At 39.1% G+C, this 16,135-nt stretch overlaps 1 long non-coding RNA gene across 1 annotated transcript in view; it reads left to right on the forward strand.

Moving 5' to 3' along the window:
• Window positions 1–1,218: 1,218 nt before the first annotated feature.
• The window catches only part of LOC306995930, a 31,981-nt gene continuing 17,064 nt past the window's right edge, over window positions 1,219–16,135 (forward strand). Inside the window, exon 1 of the long non-coding RNA XR_013796951.1 lies at window positions 1,219–1,339. This is a non-coding gene — a long non-coding RNA (uncharacterized lncRNA). The remainder of the gene's footprint in view (window positions 1,340–16,135) is intronic.

The raw sequence follows: 16,135 nt of genomic DNA on the forward strand, positions 1-16,135 counted from the left end.
GTTAAATGTAATTAACATTGAAAATGTTGCCTTGGCAATTAACTGAAACTAAAATGACTAAAACTAAAATAATAACATAAGAAATAAGAAACTCATACAGGTTTGAAATGAAATGAGGATGAGTAAATGACGACAGAATTTTCAATTTTGGGGAGAACTATTACTTTAATATGGCAATGGTTTATTTATTGTAGCTTTTTTTTTTTTACAGTCTTTGTTGTAACGATGCTAGCGCCTCTTGGTGAAGAAAAATCCTGGGCAAAACAGCTCTAAACGGCTCTAATTCAGCCTCACAATGTAAGAGTAATTACAGCGCAATTTCTTATTCATAATTTCTGCCAAATTCTGCCAATAGTCATGTGGTAGCGGCCCTCGCAGATGAGACCGAGCTCGGGTGCATGCGAATGCTCTGTTCCAAATTGGAGCCGGCCTGGCCCCGAGGGCTCGGAAACATAGGAAGAAAAAGTCAGAGTACGCTTTACGATGGACTCCAGAGCCGCTCCCTCTGTAAAGTAATTAGGTCTTATTCTCTAGCGCACAATGGAGGCTTTTCTGTACAGCGGGAGGTGGGTAACAATTGCAGGTTGGATCCGGCCTCTTTTTTTTTCTCTTTTTTTTTCAGAGATCTACGGTTTCTCTGCGTAGATGCATCAGTCCAGGAAGTGTGTATTTAGTGTGTATTCAGGGGTCGGTCCGGTGCACAATAAAACTGAAATTAGAGAGGCAGAGAGAGAGCCAGCTGTGACACAGGTCGCCTTGTTCAGACACATGTGCATAATGGATCGCTTTCATTCCACGGCCGTCGCATTTGCACACGCGGAAAAAGGGGGGAGAGAGAGTGCGCGAGCGAGGGGAGAACAAATGGGCATGGCTGTTAAATTAAGTGTGGAATGAATGCATTATGAGCTATTAGGGCAAAGAAAAGGAGTGTCCTGAAAAAACACAGGCCATAATTGTGAATTCTGATGCTGGAGCGCGTTCAGAGCTCCCGCGGGCTACCTTGAGGACTCAAAATCCCCCCCGAGTGCCCCGGGCCTGGATTTGGAACGAAATAGGGGTTGTTGGGATGATGGCTTTGTACAGTAAGGGTGGAAGGGTGGCATAAGCTCTCTTTTTTTTCCCCCGTTTTCCAGCATTTAGGTCAAACTTTACCTCTGGTCTTCACTCCATCTGGCCCTGCTGCTCGAGCGAAGGTGCCCAAAGCCACAGGGCGGCATTCTGGCATTTTCTAGAATCACATACCCCATCGAGTAGAGATCAGCCCAGCGTGAGATTTCCTTAGCGTGGGCTTCTTTAATGCAGTGTTGCCTCTCAGCATGCCTGTTTCCCGCCTTAATAGGTAAGCAACCCACTCTCACATCTGAGTTTCAGGTGTTTTCTCTGTTTAGCGGTGTTCTCTGGGGAGCCGCAGCCTGAATGGATTAGGCCACGTTTAGACGGATGACTGCTGGCGACCAAAGCTTTAAATGTATTAATCCCCCTCTTATCAAGCAGGAAATGATGAATCGCCTGAGCCTGCTCCAGGCTAACCTCTGCTGTCGTTTGAACAGAATCAAAGCTTTAAATCACACACTGCAGCACCTGGCGATGTGTATACGTGTGTGTGTATGTACTGTGCCCTGTTTTAAAGTGATTTAGTGACGCTTTGATGGGGTGAGGGAGGTTAGGAAATGAGTATGAAAAGTAAATTAAGAATTCTACATGGGCTTTGATAAATAGAATTGCTGACTAGGGAAACTCGTGCGGCTGTTGTCATGTTTCATCCAATCTGATAAATTCCACCCATGGCTGCAAACCAGGAGCAGCAGTCAATCAATGCTTTTACAGCCTCTTTTTAATGTGAATTATGTGCTTTATGGCCCTATCTGGCACCTGTACTCTATTTCTCAATGCCCTTGCCCTGTACCTCAGTGTGTACATTCAAAAAAAGGGGAACATCAGCACTCCGATTGCTCCCTGCGACATTTGAAATTCTGCTATTCCTCTCGTTTATCATTTATAGCTTTTAGGTTAGTATCCCATCTGTGCAATGCACCAAAAACCATTTCCACATGGCATTACAAGTGCATGTTAGGCTTTGGTAAACTATATGAAAGGTTTATAAGTATCAAAACAAAATCAAACGCTTGTTTGTGATGTGATGGATACTTCATTATTTGTTATTTTCTCCCGGAAAAACTATTTCCATTTATGGTGTTTGATCTATATGTTATCTCCATGTTATTTTCCAGTCCAATCTGTGATATACACAGATGATCCAAAACATTATGACTAACTGCCTACCATTCACTGTTGGTAAATTATTTTCTATTTAGCACGCCTGTACTGTACTGTACAATGTTTATATATATATATATACTGTATATTTACATTTGGCATACAATGCTTTTATCCAAAGCGACTAACATTGCATTTCAAAGTACACATTTACATTCTTATCAGTTTCTTATTGCTTTCCCTGGGAATCGAACCCATGACCTTGGCGATGCAAGCACCAACGCTCTATTGGTTGAGCTACAGGAAAGTAGCCTATATAGTTCTCCTTTAAGTCATGCAGGTTGTGAGGTGAAGCCGCCATGGATTGAACTTGTTGGTCCAACACATCCCATAGATGCTCAATTGAATTGAGATCTGGGGAGTTTGGAGGCCAGGGCAACACGTTGTGTGCAGTGTGGCAGGGTGCATTATCCTGCTGAAAGAGGCCACTTCCATCGGGGAACATCATTGTCATGAAGGGGTGTACCTGGTCTGCAACAATGTTTAAGTAGGTGGCACATGTCAAATTGACATCCACATGAAAGGCCAGACCCAGGGTTTCTCAGCAGAACATTGCCCTGAACAGGAAGGTGACCGTCCACTGCTCCAAGGTCCAGTTCTGACGCTCAAATGCCCATTGTAGGTGCTTTCGACAGTGGACAGGGGTCACCATAGGCACTAGTCTGATTGTTCTGCGGCTATGCAGACCTCATACGCAGCAGTGATGCACTATGTGTTCTGACACATTCCTCCCATAACCATCATTAAAAGTTAGCTAGACTTGTGCCACAGTAGATCTTCTGTTGGACCAGATGGGATAGCCTTCCTTGCCCTTGTGCGTCGATGAGCCTGTTGATGGTTTGTGGTTTGTCCTTCCCAACACCCCGTCGACTGTTTGTGGTTTATTCTTCCTCGGACCACTGTTGGTAAATTCTCACCACTGCTGACCGGGAGCAACCCACAAACCCTGCTGTTTCAGAGATACTCTGACCCAGTCACCTTGCCAATACAATATGGCCCTTGTCAAAATTGCTCAGATCTTTATTTCTGCCCGTTTCTGCTGCATCCAACACGTCGATTACAAGAACTGATTGCTTACCAACTGTTTGCTTATGTCTACCCAGACATTAATGTGTGACATTGTTAGCAGATGTTATATACAGTATGTACATTCGCAGTAAAAAAAAAAAAAAAAATTCAGAATACGATACTGCATTTTTTTTGGTATTTTAAAGATAATTTTGTAAAATCCAAATAAGTTTTTACAAAGCTTTATTGGAAAGGATTTAAACAATGTTTCTAATGCATTTTAAATGTGCCATGAACAATTATTGCACTTCCACTTGTAGAACTTTCCTTAAGACACTATCAGTTTACAAGCCATAGACAATTACGGTCACAGTTAGAATAACACTAAAGAGACATTTCTACTGAAGATCACCTGCGTGAAAATGCCATAGTCCTGCTGCAGGGAGATACGAGGACTGCAGATGTGGTCAGAACAATAAACTGCAATGTCCGTAATGTAAAGGGCCTTTCACGCTGAGCACGATTAAGAGACACGAATGTAGGCTACATCGCAATGACACTCTTGAATTGAAACAATAGATCCCTATGGATCGTGACAAAGCAAGATTTTTTTTTCCGACCAAGTGTCTCGTTTTTTTTCCCTGTCGCCCCGCAATGAAACAACCAATCCAATTAGATTTGAGCTTACCCGAGCCGCTGCTGTTGCACAAAGGTTTGAGAGGTGGCGCTGTTTTGAAAACACAGAAGAAAAGTATTCCGGAAGAGAGAAGAGAATGGATGTTTGTTATCATTGGTGTCTGAGAACAGATTTTTTTCTTACATGTTCTTTATACAGATTATCATTTCTATCCATCTTCCTCTGAATTATGCGATCTGAAGAGTTTGAAACAGCGTACAGAGCGATGTTGTCTTCCGTGTGTGTCTGTTATGAGTCAGAGAGTTAATTTGCTCTAAAGCTGTCCAATCATATTATGTGATCATAACTCCTGCCCTTCCGAATGACGACGTTGTGTTCATTTCTTCGTTTTGAGTTCCGCACATAAACAACTGAGAGAAACCTTTCAGATGAAACATAAAGCCAAAAAAACATGTGTTTTTCATGCGGTTTGGGGTATTTTTTATAAGAATAAAGAAAGAAATGCTGCTCACATGAGAAATGCTAAGCAGGTGTAGCATTCAGTTTATTATAAAACACTATAATAATGCACGTCTGCCCATTATTTAATCAAAATCCACTTTAGATCGCAGTCGGAAGTAATTACACGCACTCGATGATGGTTTCTGTGTAGTACTAAACTTTATTTGTCTCGATTTACTGTTGTATGTTGTGCAGCGGACGAGGTTATAGCCAAATGAGAAACCTACGAGATACATAAATGAGGGAAAATGTATTTTCGGTCAGTGTGAATTCACTGAAGACAATCATTTCGTGTTCAGTATATACCGTTCTTCGGCAATTTGCTTAGCTTTTGTGTTACGCTTAGTGTGAAAGGGCCTTAAAGGGGTGGTATAATGCCCTTTTCACAAGATGTAAAATTAATCTATGATGTCCCCAGAGTGTGTATGTGAAGTTTTAGCTCAAATCACCCCACAGATATTTTAGGATGTTAAAATTGTCACTTTTTGAGGGTGAGCAAAAACGCACCGTTTTTGTGTCTGTCCCTTTAAATGCAAATGAGCTGCTGCTCCCGTCACATAGGGCGGAGCTACAACAGCTTACCTCACACAGACATGCACTAAAAATTTCAAAAACTTTTAGCCTTTTATGTCAGACAATGATGGAGAAGACTCAAGAAGAAGTGACAACATGTAGAATGCAACAAGACATTTCTGAATGGTTAGTTGATGAATTTATGTTGCTGATGTGGAGTTATCTTTTAGTCATTGATTAGCATATTCTGTCTTGATAATCTGTAAATCGTGTTCTGGGCTGGGTTTATGTAAATTTTAGGGTTAGCGATGTCACTAACCCGGCAGGAATGTAGTGTAGTCCCTACGAACCATTTGTTGTAGTCCTTATAAAACGATTTCTTTAAAAGCAAATATCTCCCTTTGCTTTGAACTTTGAGCATCGTAACTTTGCAGATGTTGTTTATGCTCATACAGCAACATTACACACTAACTAAAGTTAGAAAAGTGAAATAATCAACCACCCCTTTAAGATGCATCATTGTCAAACCACGTGGAATATGTCCCAGATGTGTTTGAGGGCATGCAATTGCGTTGTGGAAGAGTCTCACAGCAAGAACTGGTAAATATGGTGCAGTCCATGATATATACAGTAGCCTACGTGTCACAAAATTGATCACAAAAAGAAAAAAAGGAGGAAAGAAAAAACTCAAATAGAAACAAAAATATCTTAAAAGAAATTTGGCCTGAGTTCTCTGATCTAGCTACATCAGAGGGGATCTTGGGGAACATTTTTGATTAAAGTGTGTCCTAGACACTTTTTGATATTTAGAACCTAAAAGCCACATATGGGGGGCAGACATTGGAACATCATCATTATTACTAAACGTACCAGATTCGGGTTTTATTTGTATTTCACCGTGCCTGTCGGATAAGCATTATGTAATTTAAACCTTTCAAAATACACCCAGGCTCATCTGTTAAACTGCCCGTTGTGGCATTTAGAAGTGATGGTTTGATGATTTTCTTCACAACGCATCAATCAAATTTAAATGTCAAGTTTCCATGGTGAAATTCAATGTCCCTTTATTTCATTTCATAAAGTTAGCGGTCCCTCTGTAATTCGTGAGTGCCAGAACTTTCCTCTTGATGGCTTAAACATGCCTGTGGATGCATTATTGAATTCGCACATTTAATCATATTTTCACGGCATTAATCAAATGCCATTTCGATTCATATTCATACCCACACGAAAGAAGCATACATAAGTGTATTTAGGACAATCAATATGATTGAATGACTCACAGAAGCTGCTTTAGCTGTAAACAGAAAACTTTGTGTGAAAGTAAAAGGGCTCTGATATTCATTTTATATACAATAATGCATCTTTTATTTTTTTGTTTTATACAACAGTTAGTCTCGGTGCTCGAATTAGCGGCGTTCCAAGAGCTGATACAGATTATTAGTAAGTTTTACTGTTTGTTGTTGCTCCGCTCCTCTCATATACGTTGTACCAGACAGACTGTTTATTGTTCTTTCATCCACAATGTTTTATCTTTTTTGTGAGTGTGTGTGTGTTTACTATTTTTGTGTGAAATGTAAATGATTAGATATTAACTACTTCTCTTTTGGACAGTTGTACTCACAATCGTGATTTTCAGTACAGTAGCATTCTTGCTTTTGTGACATTGCTCCATTAATTTGATGTATTCGTTCATTAATAGTATTTAAAATGTACGGTTTTAAGATCAAAAGAGCCTTTTTTTAATTTGAAAATGATTAGAAGGAAAAACAACAAAAAGATGAAAACCAGACCAAAAGAGCCTTTCTAGATTCTCTTTTAACAGCAAAAAAAAGAAGGACAGCGATTTCTTTTATTCAACATTAAAGGATTAATCATTTCTCCGTGACATTTTCTCTCAGCTGAAGGTGAATGTTTGAGTCTGGGTGTTTTTAATATAATCTCTTTATCTGTCTTGTTATTTTTATTTGTCACAGTTCTGCTCTGTGCTTCTTACATTTGAATGATTAGGTGAGATTTATGAAACATTAATTACATCATTGCTTGATCCCCCCCTCTCTCTTGGATCAATAAATCACCTGTCAATCTATATCAATCTATAAGCTAGATTGTCTCAGAGTTTCACTCACAAATCCTAAACGAACGATTTTCATTGATGGCGAGACGGCATAAAATATGGAGTGGTATTGACTGCTGGGCTGCAGTGAATTTTAATATGTCCCCATCTGCATGAAGCTCTGGGGTTTGTGGGTAAACTTGCGGACACCCGAGACAGCACCGAAACAAGAACTCCATTTGAATGTGTGGAGGTCACAGGAAACATTTGCAAATTATCTCACTGATGCGTCTTCTGATCTCCACACAGATACTGGAAAACCAATCTGGCCTACTGATTGGTATCTTATCTGACTCCGCTTGGAAAAATGTTCACAGTTTGGTGCAGGGACAAAAAATTATCTCTCTCTTCTCTAAATAACATTGAGAATGGCAAACAAATGAGCTTTTGATTAATTTTTAGCCATAACATTTGGAAGATATGAAACCATTTCAACACTGTCAAGCAAGGGAATGTGAGGGAAAAAAATAAGAAACATACTGTGTTTTGACAACATGTCTTTGATATACAGTAGCATATGACTGAGAGATGATATAAGTCACTATATAGCGAGTGCCTGTATGTCAAATAAATGAATGTGGACTGAAAGACGTTTCCCCAACTCAGCTCTTTTCTCTCTGTTTACCCTCCGTAGCCTCATGCGCCTCGTTCTTTCCTCACTGAATCTCACCCTGAACAGACTTACATTTCTTGGAGATGAAGTATTTACATGCTTTGTTCTTCCAAGTGGGTTGCTGTGCAGACAGACTGTGGGCAGTGTTGACTTTGTTCCTGTTATCCTTTTGATGAATGCTGCCGCCGCTGTGGGCATTACCTCCCTTCGTGCGGGGCCTATTGATCAGGGCCATTGCAATCTAGTACCTGCACAGGATTACTGTCTCCACCGTTAGTCACAATCAATGACTCTGAGACAGCCGTGGCTAAAATGTCCTCGCAGGAGACAGAGTAGCTCCACTTTTTGTTTATTGAAGATGACACACATGTGGAGAACAAAAGGAGAAGTCTGATATTTGGCAGACTTTACTCTGATAAACTGCCTGTGTGAGTTCTTGTCAAAGTTGATATGAATTTCAGAAAGCTCTGCTTTGGAAAGTCCTCTGTACTGATTTGTCCAGCCTTCTGGCTTGGGATAGATATAGCTTTGCCAGCAGCAGAAGTTAAAGGGATAGTTCACCCAAAAATGAAGCTTTTGTCATCATTCACTCACCCTTGAATTGTTCCAAATCTTTATGAGTTTCTTTCCTCTGTTGAGCATGAAGAAGATATTTAGAAGAATGTTGGTAACCAGACAGTACATGGTAGCCAAATACTATGGAAATCAATGGGTGCCATCAAATGTCTGGCTACCAAAAATTTTAAAAATATCTTTCGTGTTCAACAGAAGAAAGAAACTCATACAGCATCTTTACTATGGTCGGAAGTTCTGTTGTTACCAACGATTTGGCATTTCCTGAAACCATAGTTCTAACCAACATTCGCAAACAGCATCACAAATTTACATTGGAACTACAGCTCTCAAGCTGTGGTTAGAAGCATAGTTTCTCGTTAAATGACATGTGGACGTAAATAGATCTTACTCTTGGGCACAATAAGCATATATATATATATATATATATATGAATCTATATATTTTAATGTGTCAACAATCAGCTCCATTTTATAAGAGTGAACACTGGAGTATGGCGTATGAGGGAACCCGCTATGAATCGATCGTCAAATAAAACAAAATGATGTGGAACAAAAACAGTGAAGTAGTCATCAGGTGCCATGTTCGTTAAAACAGCATCTCGGAGATCTCAAAAAGATTAATTAGCAGAAGTTATTACTCCTTCACCTGCGTCAATGACAGCTTTATATTGTTGAACCAATGTGGTTCAAACGACAGAGGTGCGACCATGTTATGTTTTCGGGAAACAGTTGTGACTAGTTGTTTAGTTTCTCCAACGATACATCGAATATGGTAGTTTATCAGAGGCTTACATTGTTGTATGGGAAAATTGAGTAAATGATGACAGCATTTTGGGGTGAACTATCCCTTTAAAGTGGGTTTGGGGTTGATTTCAATATTATTTTAGAAAACGCATACATAGTTTAAAAGAAGAACTTTGTAAATGCTTTCTGCTTAACAATTTTTACAAGCTAAAAAAAAAGTGAATCTCATGAACATATCAGTTATCTTTAGAACAAATACATTTCACTATTTTATACAGCAAGGACACACTATGATCTAAAGTGACAGTGAGGACATTTATAATGTTACAAAAGATTTCTATTTCAAAGAAATGCTATTCGTTGAACTTTCTATTCGTCATAGAATTCAGATTTTTTTTAAATCAGTTTCGACAAAAACAAGTAAGCAGCAAAAACTGTTTTTAACATTGATACTTATAAGAACCATTATATTAATTGAGCACCAGTAACAATTGATAATAATTGACCACCAAACCAGCATATCATAATCATTTCAGAGGATCATTTTAAATATCTTTTAAAAAGTTATTTTAAATTTGAATAATATTTCACAATATGTTTGATCAAATAAATGCAGCCTTGGTGAGCATAAGAGTCAAAAACAGTAAAAAAAAAAAACGTAATTATTAAAAACTTTTGGCCGATATCACACACACACACACACACACACACACACACACACACACACACACACACACACACACACACACACACACACACACATTCTGTCTCTTTTAATTGCCTCATGTTGTATAGTTTTTAATTACTTCATAATTTTTAACGTGGTAACTGACGGATTGAAAGTATAGGAATGATAGTACAGTATGTCGAAAATAGGAATTATAGATCAGTAGTTGAAGAATATTTAGCCTCACTTTATTAGCATCTCAAGTTAACCACCTTTTCCCTCACAAAAATGATATATGTGACTGTGACCTATCATCTTCGAAGATAATGAGAAATTAAATTACACACTTTTGAACATTACCATTACCTTTTCTCCTCAAAGATTTCCAAAGTCCAATCTGATTGATTGTCAGTTTTGAAATATAGCCAACAGAAACAGCCTCCAATACAGGCCAGCATACTGTACAGTGCCAAAATATTCTTCAAATCATATGTCCACATCCCACAATAATCACTCCTGATGAATCAGAAACCACACGTTTGGATGGATGCATAATGAAAAGTGACAGTTTATGTTGTGTTTTGGATTCTCTTCCTGATCTCTTGAGCAGAAAGGCAGTCAATGCGGTTCAGCCTGACCCTCTTCAACCTTATTTTAAATGCAAATACTGAGTGTTTATCGGAGCTCTTTTGCCTGTTTTGTGGCAGTGAGTTGTTGACCTTAAGGAAATGGAAATTTGCCATCAGTGAAGCAGCAGCCATCTGCCCTCCATCTGCAAAACAGAGGGAGAGATATCCCTTACCCTGAGAGAGATGGACGGAGAGATTATACTTGTCTAATCAGAATAATGATATTAGACTGTAATTTTGTTAGACTGATAACCCTTGTTGGCTTCTACGCACTATTAGAGGAAAGCGCAGAAGTATTTTGACTTGGAGCGTTGAGTCCAAACTATAATCTTACACGCAGAGCAGTTGAAGAGAAAACCGACCCATATAGAAATATTTAAATTCCAGAGCTCTCATGTGGAAATCAGCTGCTTGTTGACTAGATTGATTCAATTCCTGTGATCCTCTTGACCTCTCTGTCATGCTGTGATATCAGCTTTAGAATGATTGATAAAATTTTTGTCCTCGGTTAATCTAAACAAACTAGAAGACAAAAAAGTGTCTGATCCCATTGTGTGAGCTCTCCTTCTCAGTCAATGAGTGAGTCTTTCTAAATATTTAGCTAATGTCGGTGTTGCGGCCCATTCCATTCCCATTGATTGAGGAGTCTGCTTCTTTTTCTTTTTTTACCTTGACGTAAAAGACGGTGAATCAGGGTCTGTAGACAATGAGACACATTGATTGACTGGAAGCTGAAATAAACTGGAGTCGCTTGTTTGTCCGTTCACAGCTGCAGGCTATAATTGGATCTGGAGTGAGTGACACTTAGATTCTAAAAGATACATCTGGCCAGCTGTCAGCATCTGTGACTCCATCTTCATTCTGTGGACATTACTCATAAATTAGCCACCAGAAGTGGAAGGAAGCTCTTCAGTTGGGTACTCTTAAAGGGATAGCTCACTCCAAAAAAGAAAATTCTCTCTCTGTGTGTGTGTGTACGATTTGGTTACTGTGGCCTTTGGATTGCTTACTGCAGAGTTTGCAAAGCACTATTCTTTTTTCTGAGCTATTAGAATATGTATTGTGAAAAATGCATTGCATGTTGAATTCAATTATTTATTACCCAGCAAGCAATAGCCGTCATTTCACCATCTAGGTTAACTATAGACCCGATATAGTCCGGCTATGAGTAACCTCTAGCCAAAATAACCTTGAACTTGGTTAGGCTACATGTCATTTTTGCCAAAATAACTTGCGAGATGTATGATATTCCATCATTTAAGCAAAGTCAACTGTGATTACAAGGTGTTTGGTGCGTCTATTCTTGAGCTATATGGTTATACATCTATTACATTTTCACTGACAGCCCTAATCTTGCCTTGTTTTAGCCTAGATGTCAGGGCTGTGTTTGGACGGCTATTATACGTCTTTTAAACACAAAATTGCTTGCTGGGTATATACTTGAAGCAAATCTTTTTTTCCCCGTTTTTTTGTAGATTTAAAGGGGCGGTAAAATGCCCTTTTCACAAGATGTCAAATAAATCTCTGATGTCCCCAGAGTGTGTGTGTGAAGTTTTAGCACAAAATACACCACAGATATTTTTATATATCATATTAAAGTTGTCACTTTTTGAGGATTTGCAAAAACGCACCGTTTTGTGCCTGGCCATTTAAATGCAAGTGAGCTGCTGCAGAGGGCGGGGTTTCAAGAACTCGTGTGTGTTAGCAGTTGCGATTACCTCACGCAGACACACTAAAATGACAGAAACTGTTCTGCCTTTAATGTTAAAACGGAGTCAGACAAAGATGGAGAGACTCAAGAAGAAGTGACAACATGTAGAATGCAACAGGACGTCTCTGAATGGTTAGTTGATGAATTTATGTTGCTGATGTGGAGTTAACTATCTTCAATTAGCATATTCTGTCATGATAATCTATAAATCGCTCATATGAACTGTTGTGAGATGCACACAGAGTGACTTTCTATTGCATGTGAAAAGATGGATGCTAAAGTTTGAGCTGACTCACACATGTATTCTTATACAACAACTTTTCCTCTTCTCAACATAGACTGCGTGTTCCCGGGGGCGGGGTTTATGTACATTTAAGGGTTGGTGATGTCACTAACCCGTGAGGTATGTCGTGTAGTCCATACCGGCCGTTTGTTGTAGTCCTTTTCTTTAAAAGCAAATATCTTCCTTTGCTTTGAACTTTGTGCGTTGTAACTTTGCAGATGTTGTTTATTGCTCAAACAGCAACATTACACACTAACTAAAGTTAGAAAAGTGAAATCATACTCAACCACCCCTTTAAGGTGTAGGATAAAGTTAGTCCATAGTTAGTTACATAATTAGCTTTACATCAAATCAGTAGATAGATAGCTATGGTCTATGCCTGTATACTATAGATAGCAAAGTAATTGTCTGTGTTTGTTGATCTATATTTGTAGATATTAGAGAGGTCTGCAGGTTCAGCATGTCTCTCTCTCCTGCTGCTCCTCTCTGGCAGGAAGTGAAGTTCCCGGCGAATACGGCCAGCATCAGAGGCATATGGGTAAACTGAGCTGCACAGCTGGAGCTCCCTGCTGCGTCCTCATTGGCCCCTGCAGCCCGTTGCCAAGGTACCAAATGCCCAACCATGAAATATGGATTTAGATCAGCCAGCATGTTGTCATGATAGAAAATAAACCCAAACCTGAGAAAACACTGAACTCGACACAACTTCAGAAGGCAATGTACAACAATAATCCTCCCTACACAGTAAACTTTTATTTTCCCTATTCCACCGCCTGACCCCGTTGCTCTATCAGTATGTGCATCACACGCCATCTCTGTTCCACCATATCATAACTGCTGGCGATGATCTCGTTTTAGTTCTGCTACGGGCTGCTTTAAATTCGCTGTCAGTTTGCCAGGTGTAAATTAGCCATGATAAGCTCTGCCCTTCACCGCCGTACTTTTGCTGTTATGACAAAGTCCGCCAGTCAAAGCATGCTTCAGATCAAACAAAGAAAACGCTCTGTTTGTTCTGTAGCACACAGGAGAGGTTATAAGTGTGTGTGTGTGCATGTTTATTCCAATCTTACCTTCAATCCCTATATTTGGCAGGCCTAGCCGGAGAGCTGTATACACACACACATGCTGCTCTCTCAAAGCAGCCGTATTATCTTTACTATGCTTCATGTCACATTGAATTTCCCCTCCATTTGTGCGTTTCAGCAATTAGCCATGGGGCCCAGAGCAGCTCTTCCTATAATGACCCCCCCCCTGTGGCTTGCCTTTAGCTTTGATTACCAAATGCCTCAGCAAGTACTTTCTATTTAGTGATATTAAACCGAATTCAAAGGTGACCAGTATCACTGCTATGTCGTTACGAGTGGGAGGTGTCCCACAGGGAGAGTTAGAGCCACGCTAAAGTTTCATGCTTCATGAATCTGGGAATTGGTGCAGAGCCGTCGCAAGGCTGATGCTAAAAAGATGAATGTCCTTCCAAGTAAATTGAGAATTTCATACAACTTGTATAAAATGCCGCTGATATTTAACAGACATGCTATTAGGAAAATTGCTTTGAAATGGCAGCCATATCCATCGGATGACTTTACTGGTTGACTTTAGTGTGCACCATTTTGATATAGACCATTTTTGGAGCAGAAGTCACGGTTACATCATTGCAGTTGCACGCAAAGACTTTAGACATACAAAGATGGCGCACTCATATTTCTTATGAATGTGCAATGGGCAATAAGGTGGAATAACCCCTGCCTTCTAAATAAAAGAACCAATCACCAATTGATAAAGTCATTGCGTCATGCATACTGGCTCACCCAGCCTGAAATATAGGCCTAAGGTTTTTAACGCTATTTTGAGCATAAACAACATTTCTTCTGAGACAGTTTATGTCAGATTTTGTCGCTGATGTGAAATATGTTCAAGTGAACAGACTTTCCTTGAAAGGGACTTTGCATGCGCGTTGTAGTGGCAGAAAAACAGTGGAGGAAAACGTGTGAGTTACTGAATAAAATAAAAATGTCTAGTTGTGCCTTTGGATTTCAGAATCAGAATGCAAAAACGATGGTCTTCATTTTTAAGGAATACCGTCTTCAAAGAAAAGCTCTGTGAAGCTAAACACAGACGTTTATGGTTGCAAGCTATTAAACGGACAGACTGGACTGATGAAAACGCAATGATTACCTTATTAAAGCATGAATTTGATGTAATAAATAGATCTACATAATATTTACATATGCACTTCATATGGGGATATAATGTATTAGCCCAACAGTTACAGCATGAAATAATATTTAAACCTCTAACCTTTTTATCTCACAATTCTGACTTTTTTTTCTTGCAATTGTGAGTTTGTGTCTCTCAATTCTGACTTTTTAATCGACTTTTTCACAGTTCTGAGAAAAAAGTGCTACTGCAGAACTGTCATTTTCTGCCACCCGGTAGGCTCCGCCCACAAAACACATCATTCCTGTTTTCAGACACCCAAATGGAATATATATGCTGCGTTCATGCCATGTCATAATTACTGTAATTTGGAGATGACAACACGTAATGTTCATGTCCTCAGACTGGGAATAATGCAAGACAGAGAAAGAGAGATGTGTATGCGTCTGTTCAGTGTCTTTCTCTCTCTCTCTCTCTCTCACTCTATTTTATTATTGCACACCTTCCAGCCAATCAGAATCGAGTATTCAGACAGACAATGGTGTGTGTATTCAGAAGAAATACCCTCCAGAAAGAAAAATGGTATATATTTATATAATATATGGTATATACCATTTTTCTTTCTGAAAGGTAATTCTTCTGAATCCATTATGAAAACAGCATTCAATCAATGAGGGAAATGAGCCATGGAAAGTTTTCCTATTCCTGTAATTTGTCGACTGTGTTGTCTAAGACTATCCTGTCTGATATCTAGAATATTTTCTGCTGCTGTTGTTGCTGTTGTCAACTATGGATTTGTTGGTGAAACCTGTTCATTCAGACATGTGACAGGAGGAAATGGCACGTATCGCCTGGTGAAAACTTACCCCCATCTGACTTAATGGCCAACGAGCATGCACACGCACACACACACACACACACAGGAAATTATGTGTGATGTACCGTTCTGCACGCAGGAAGTGGAGGGCTGCATGTCATTAGGGATTTATATGGTTTCTATCGACAGAGACCTCAGTATTTATTCTATAAACATGAGAGAAACATAAATCTGCCACAACAAACCTTTCAAATGAAGAGTAGGGTAATTTAATTTGTTGGTTTGTACATATTTCTAAATATAATGTTAGGGAACTGAAAAAAATAATGGGGAAAATGCATTTTGTGACATGGTACAGTAAATGCTTTTTGTCCCAAAAATGTGCATGAAGTGGAAGAAACATGGTGAAATCGTGTTTGGGTTTAGAGTGTTTAAAATGAAGTACAACTTCATTTTGTGTCACGTAATTCATCCAGTCCACAAAATTATTCAGGTTACACACTCCGTAGGGCCGTGCCCTGTAACCAACTAAGGCCCTCTTTGGTATATTTGATGAAAGGCAAAAAGAAAAGTCATTTCAGAGGTGGAGCAAGTTATTACATTTTGATGAAAAATTATGAAGACAAACATGTTTTTCTTTCGGAATTATATGCACTGATCAATCATGCAGAGTGAGACATGAAACGCGCGTTAAGAACGTAAATAAAATCAAATTTTCCATGTATGCTAATCAGGATTTCGAGATATGAAAGTCAAATGTCTCTTTTTCTGTCTTTATAAATCAAAAGCTATTTTCTAAAACAAACTTGATGAATCACAGCTGTGTTCTTGTGTTCCAAATCCCATTTAAAAAAAATATATAAAACGAGATGAAATGTCAAAAACTA

This window comes from Phoxinus phoxinus (assembly GCF_949152265.1).
Source record: "Phoxinus phoxinus genome assembly, chromosome: 3".
NCBI classification, from domain to species: Eukaryota; Metazoa; Chordata; class Actinopteri; order Cypriniformes; family Leuciscidae; genus Phoxinus; species Phoxinus phoxinus.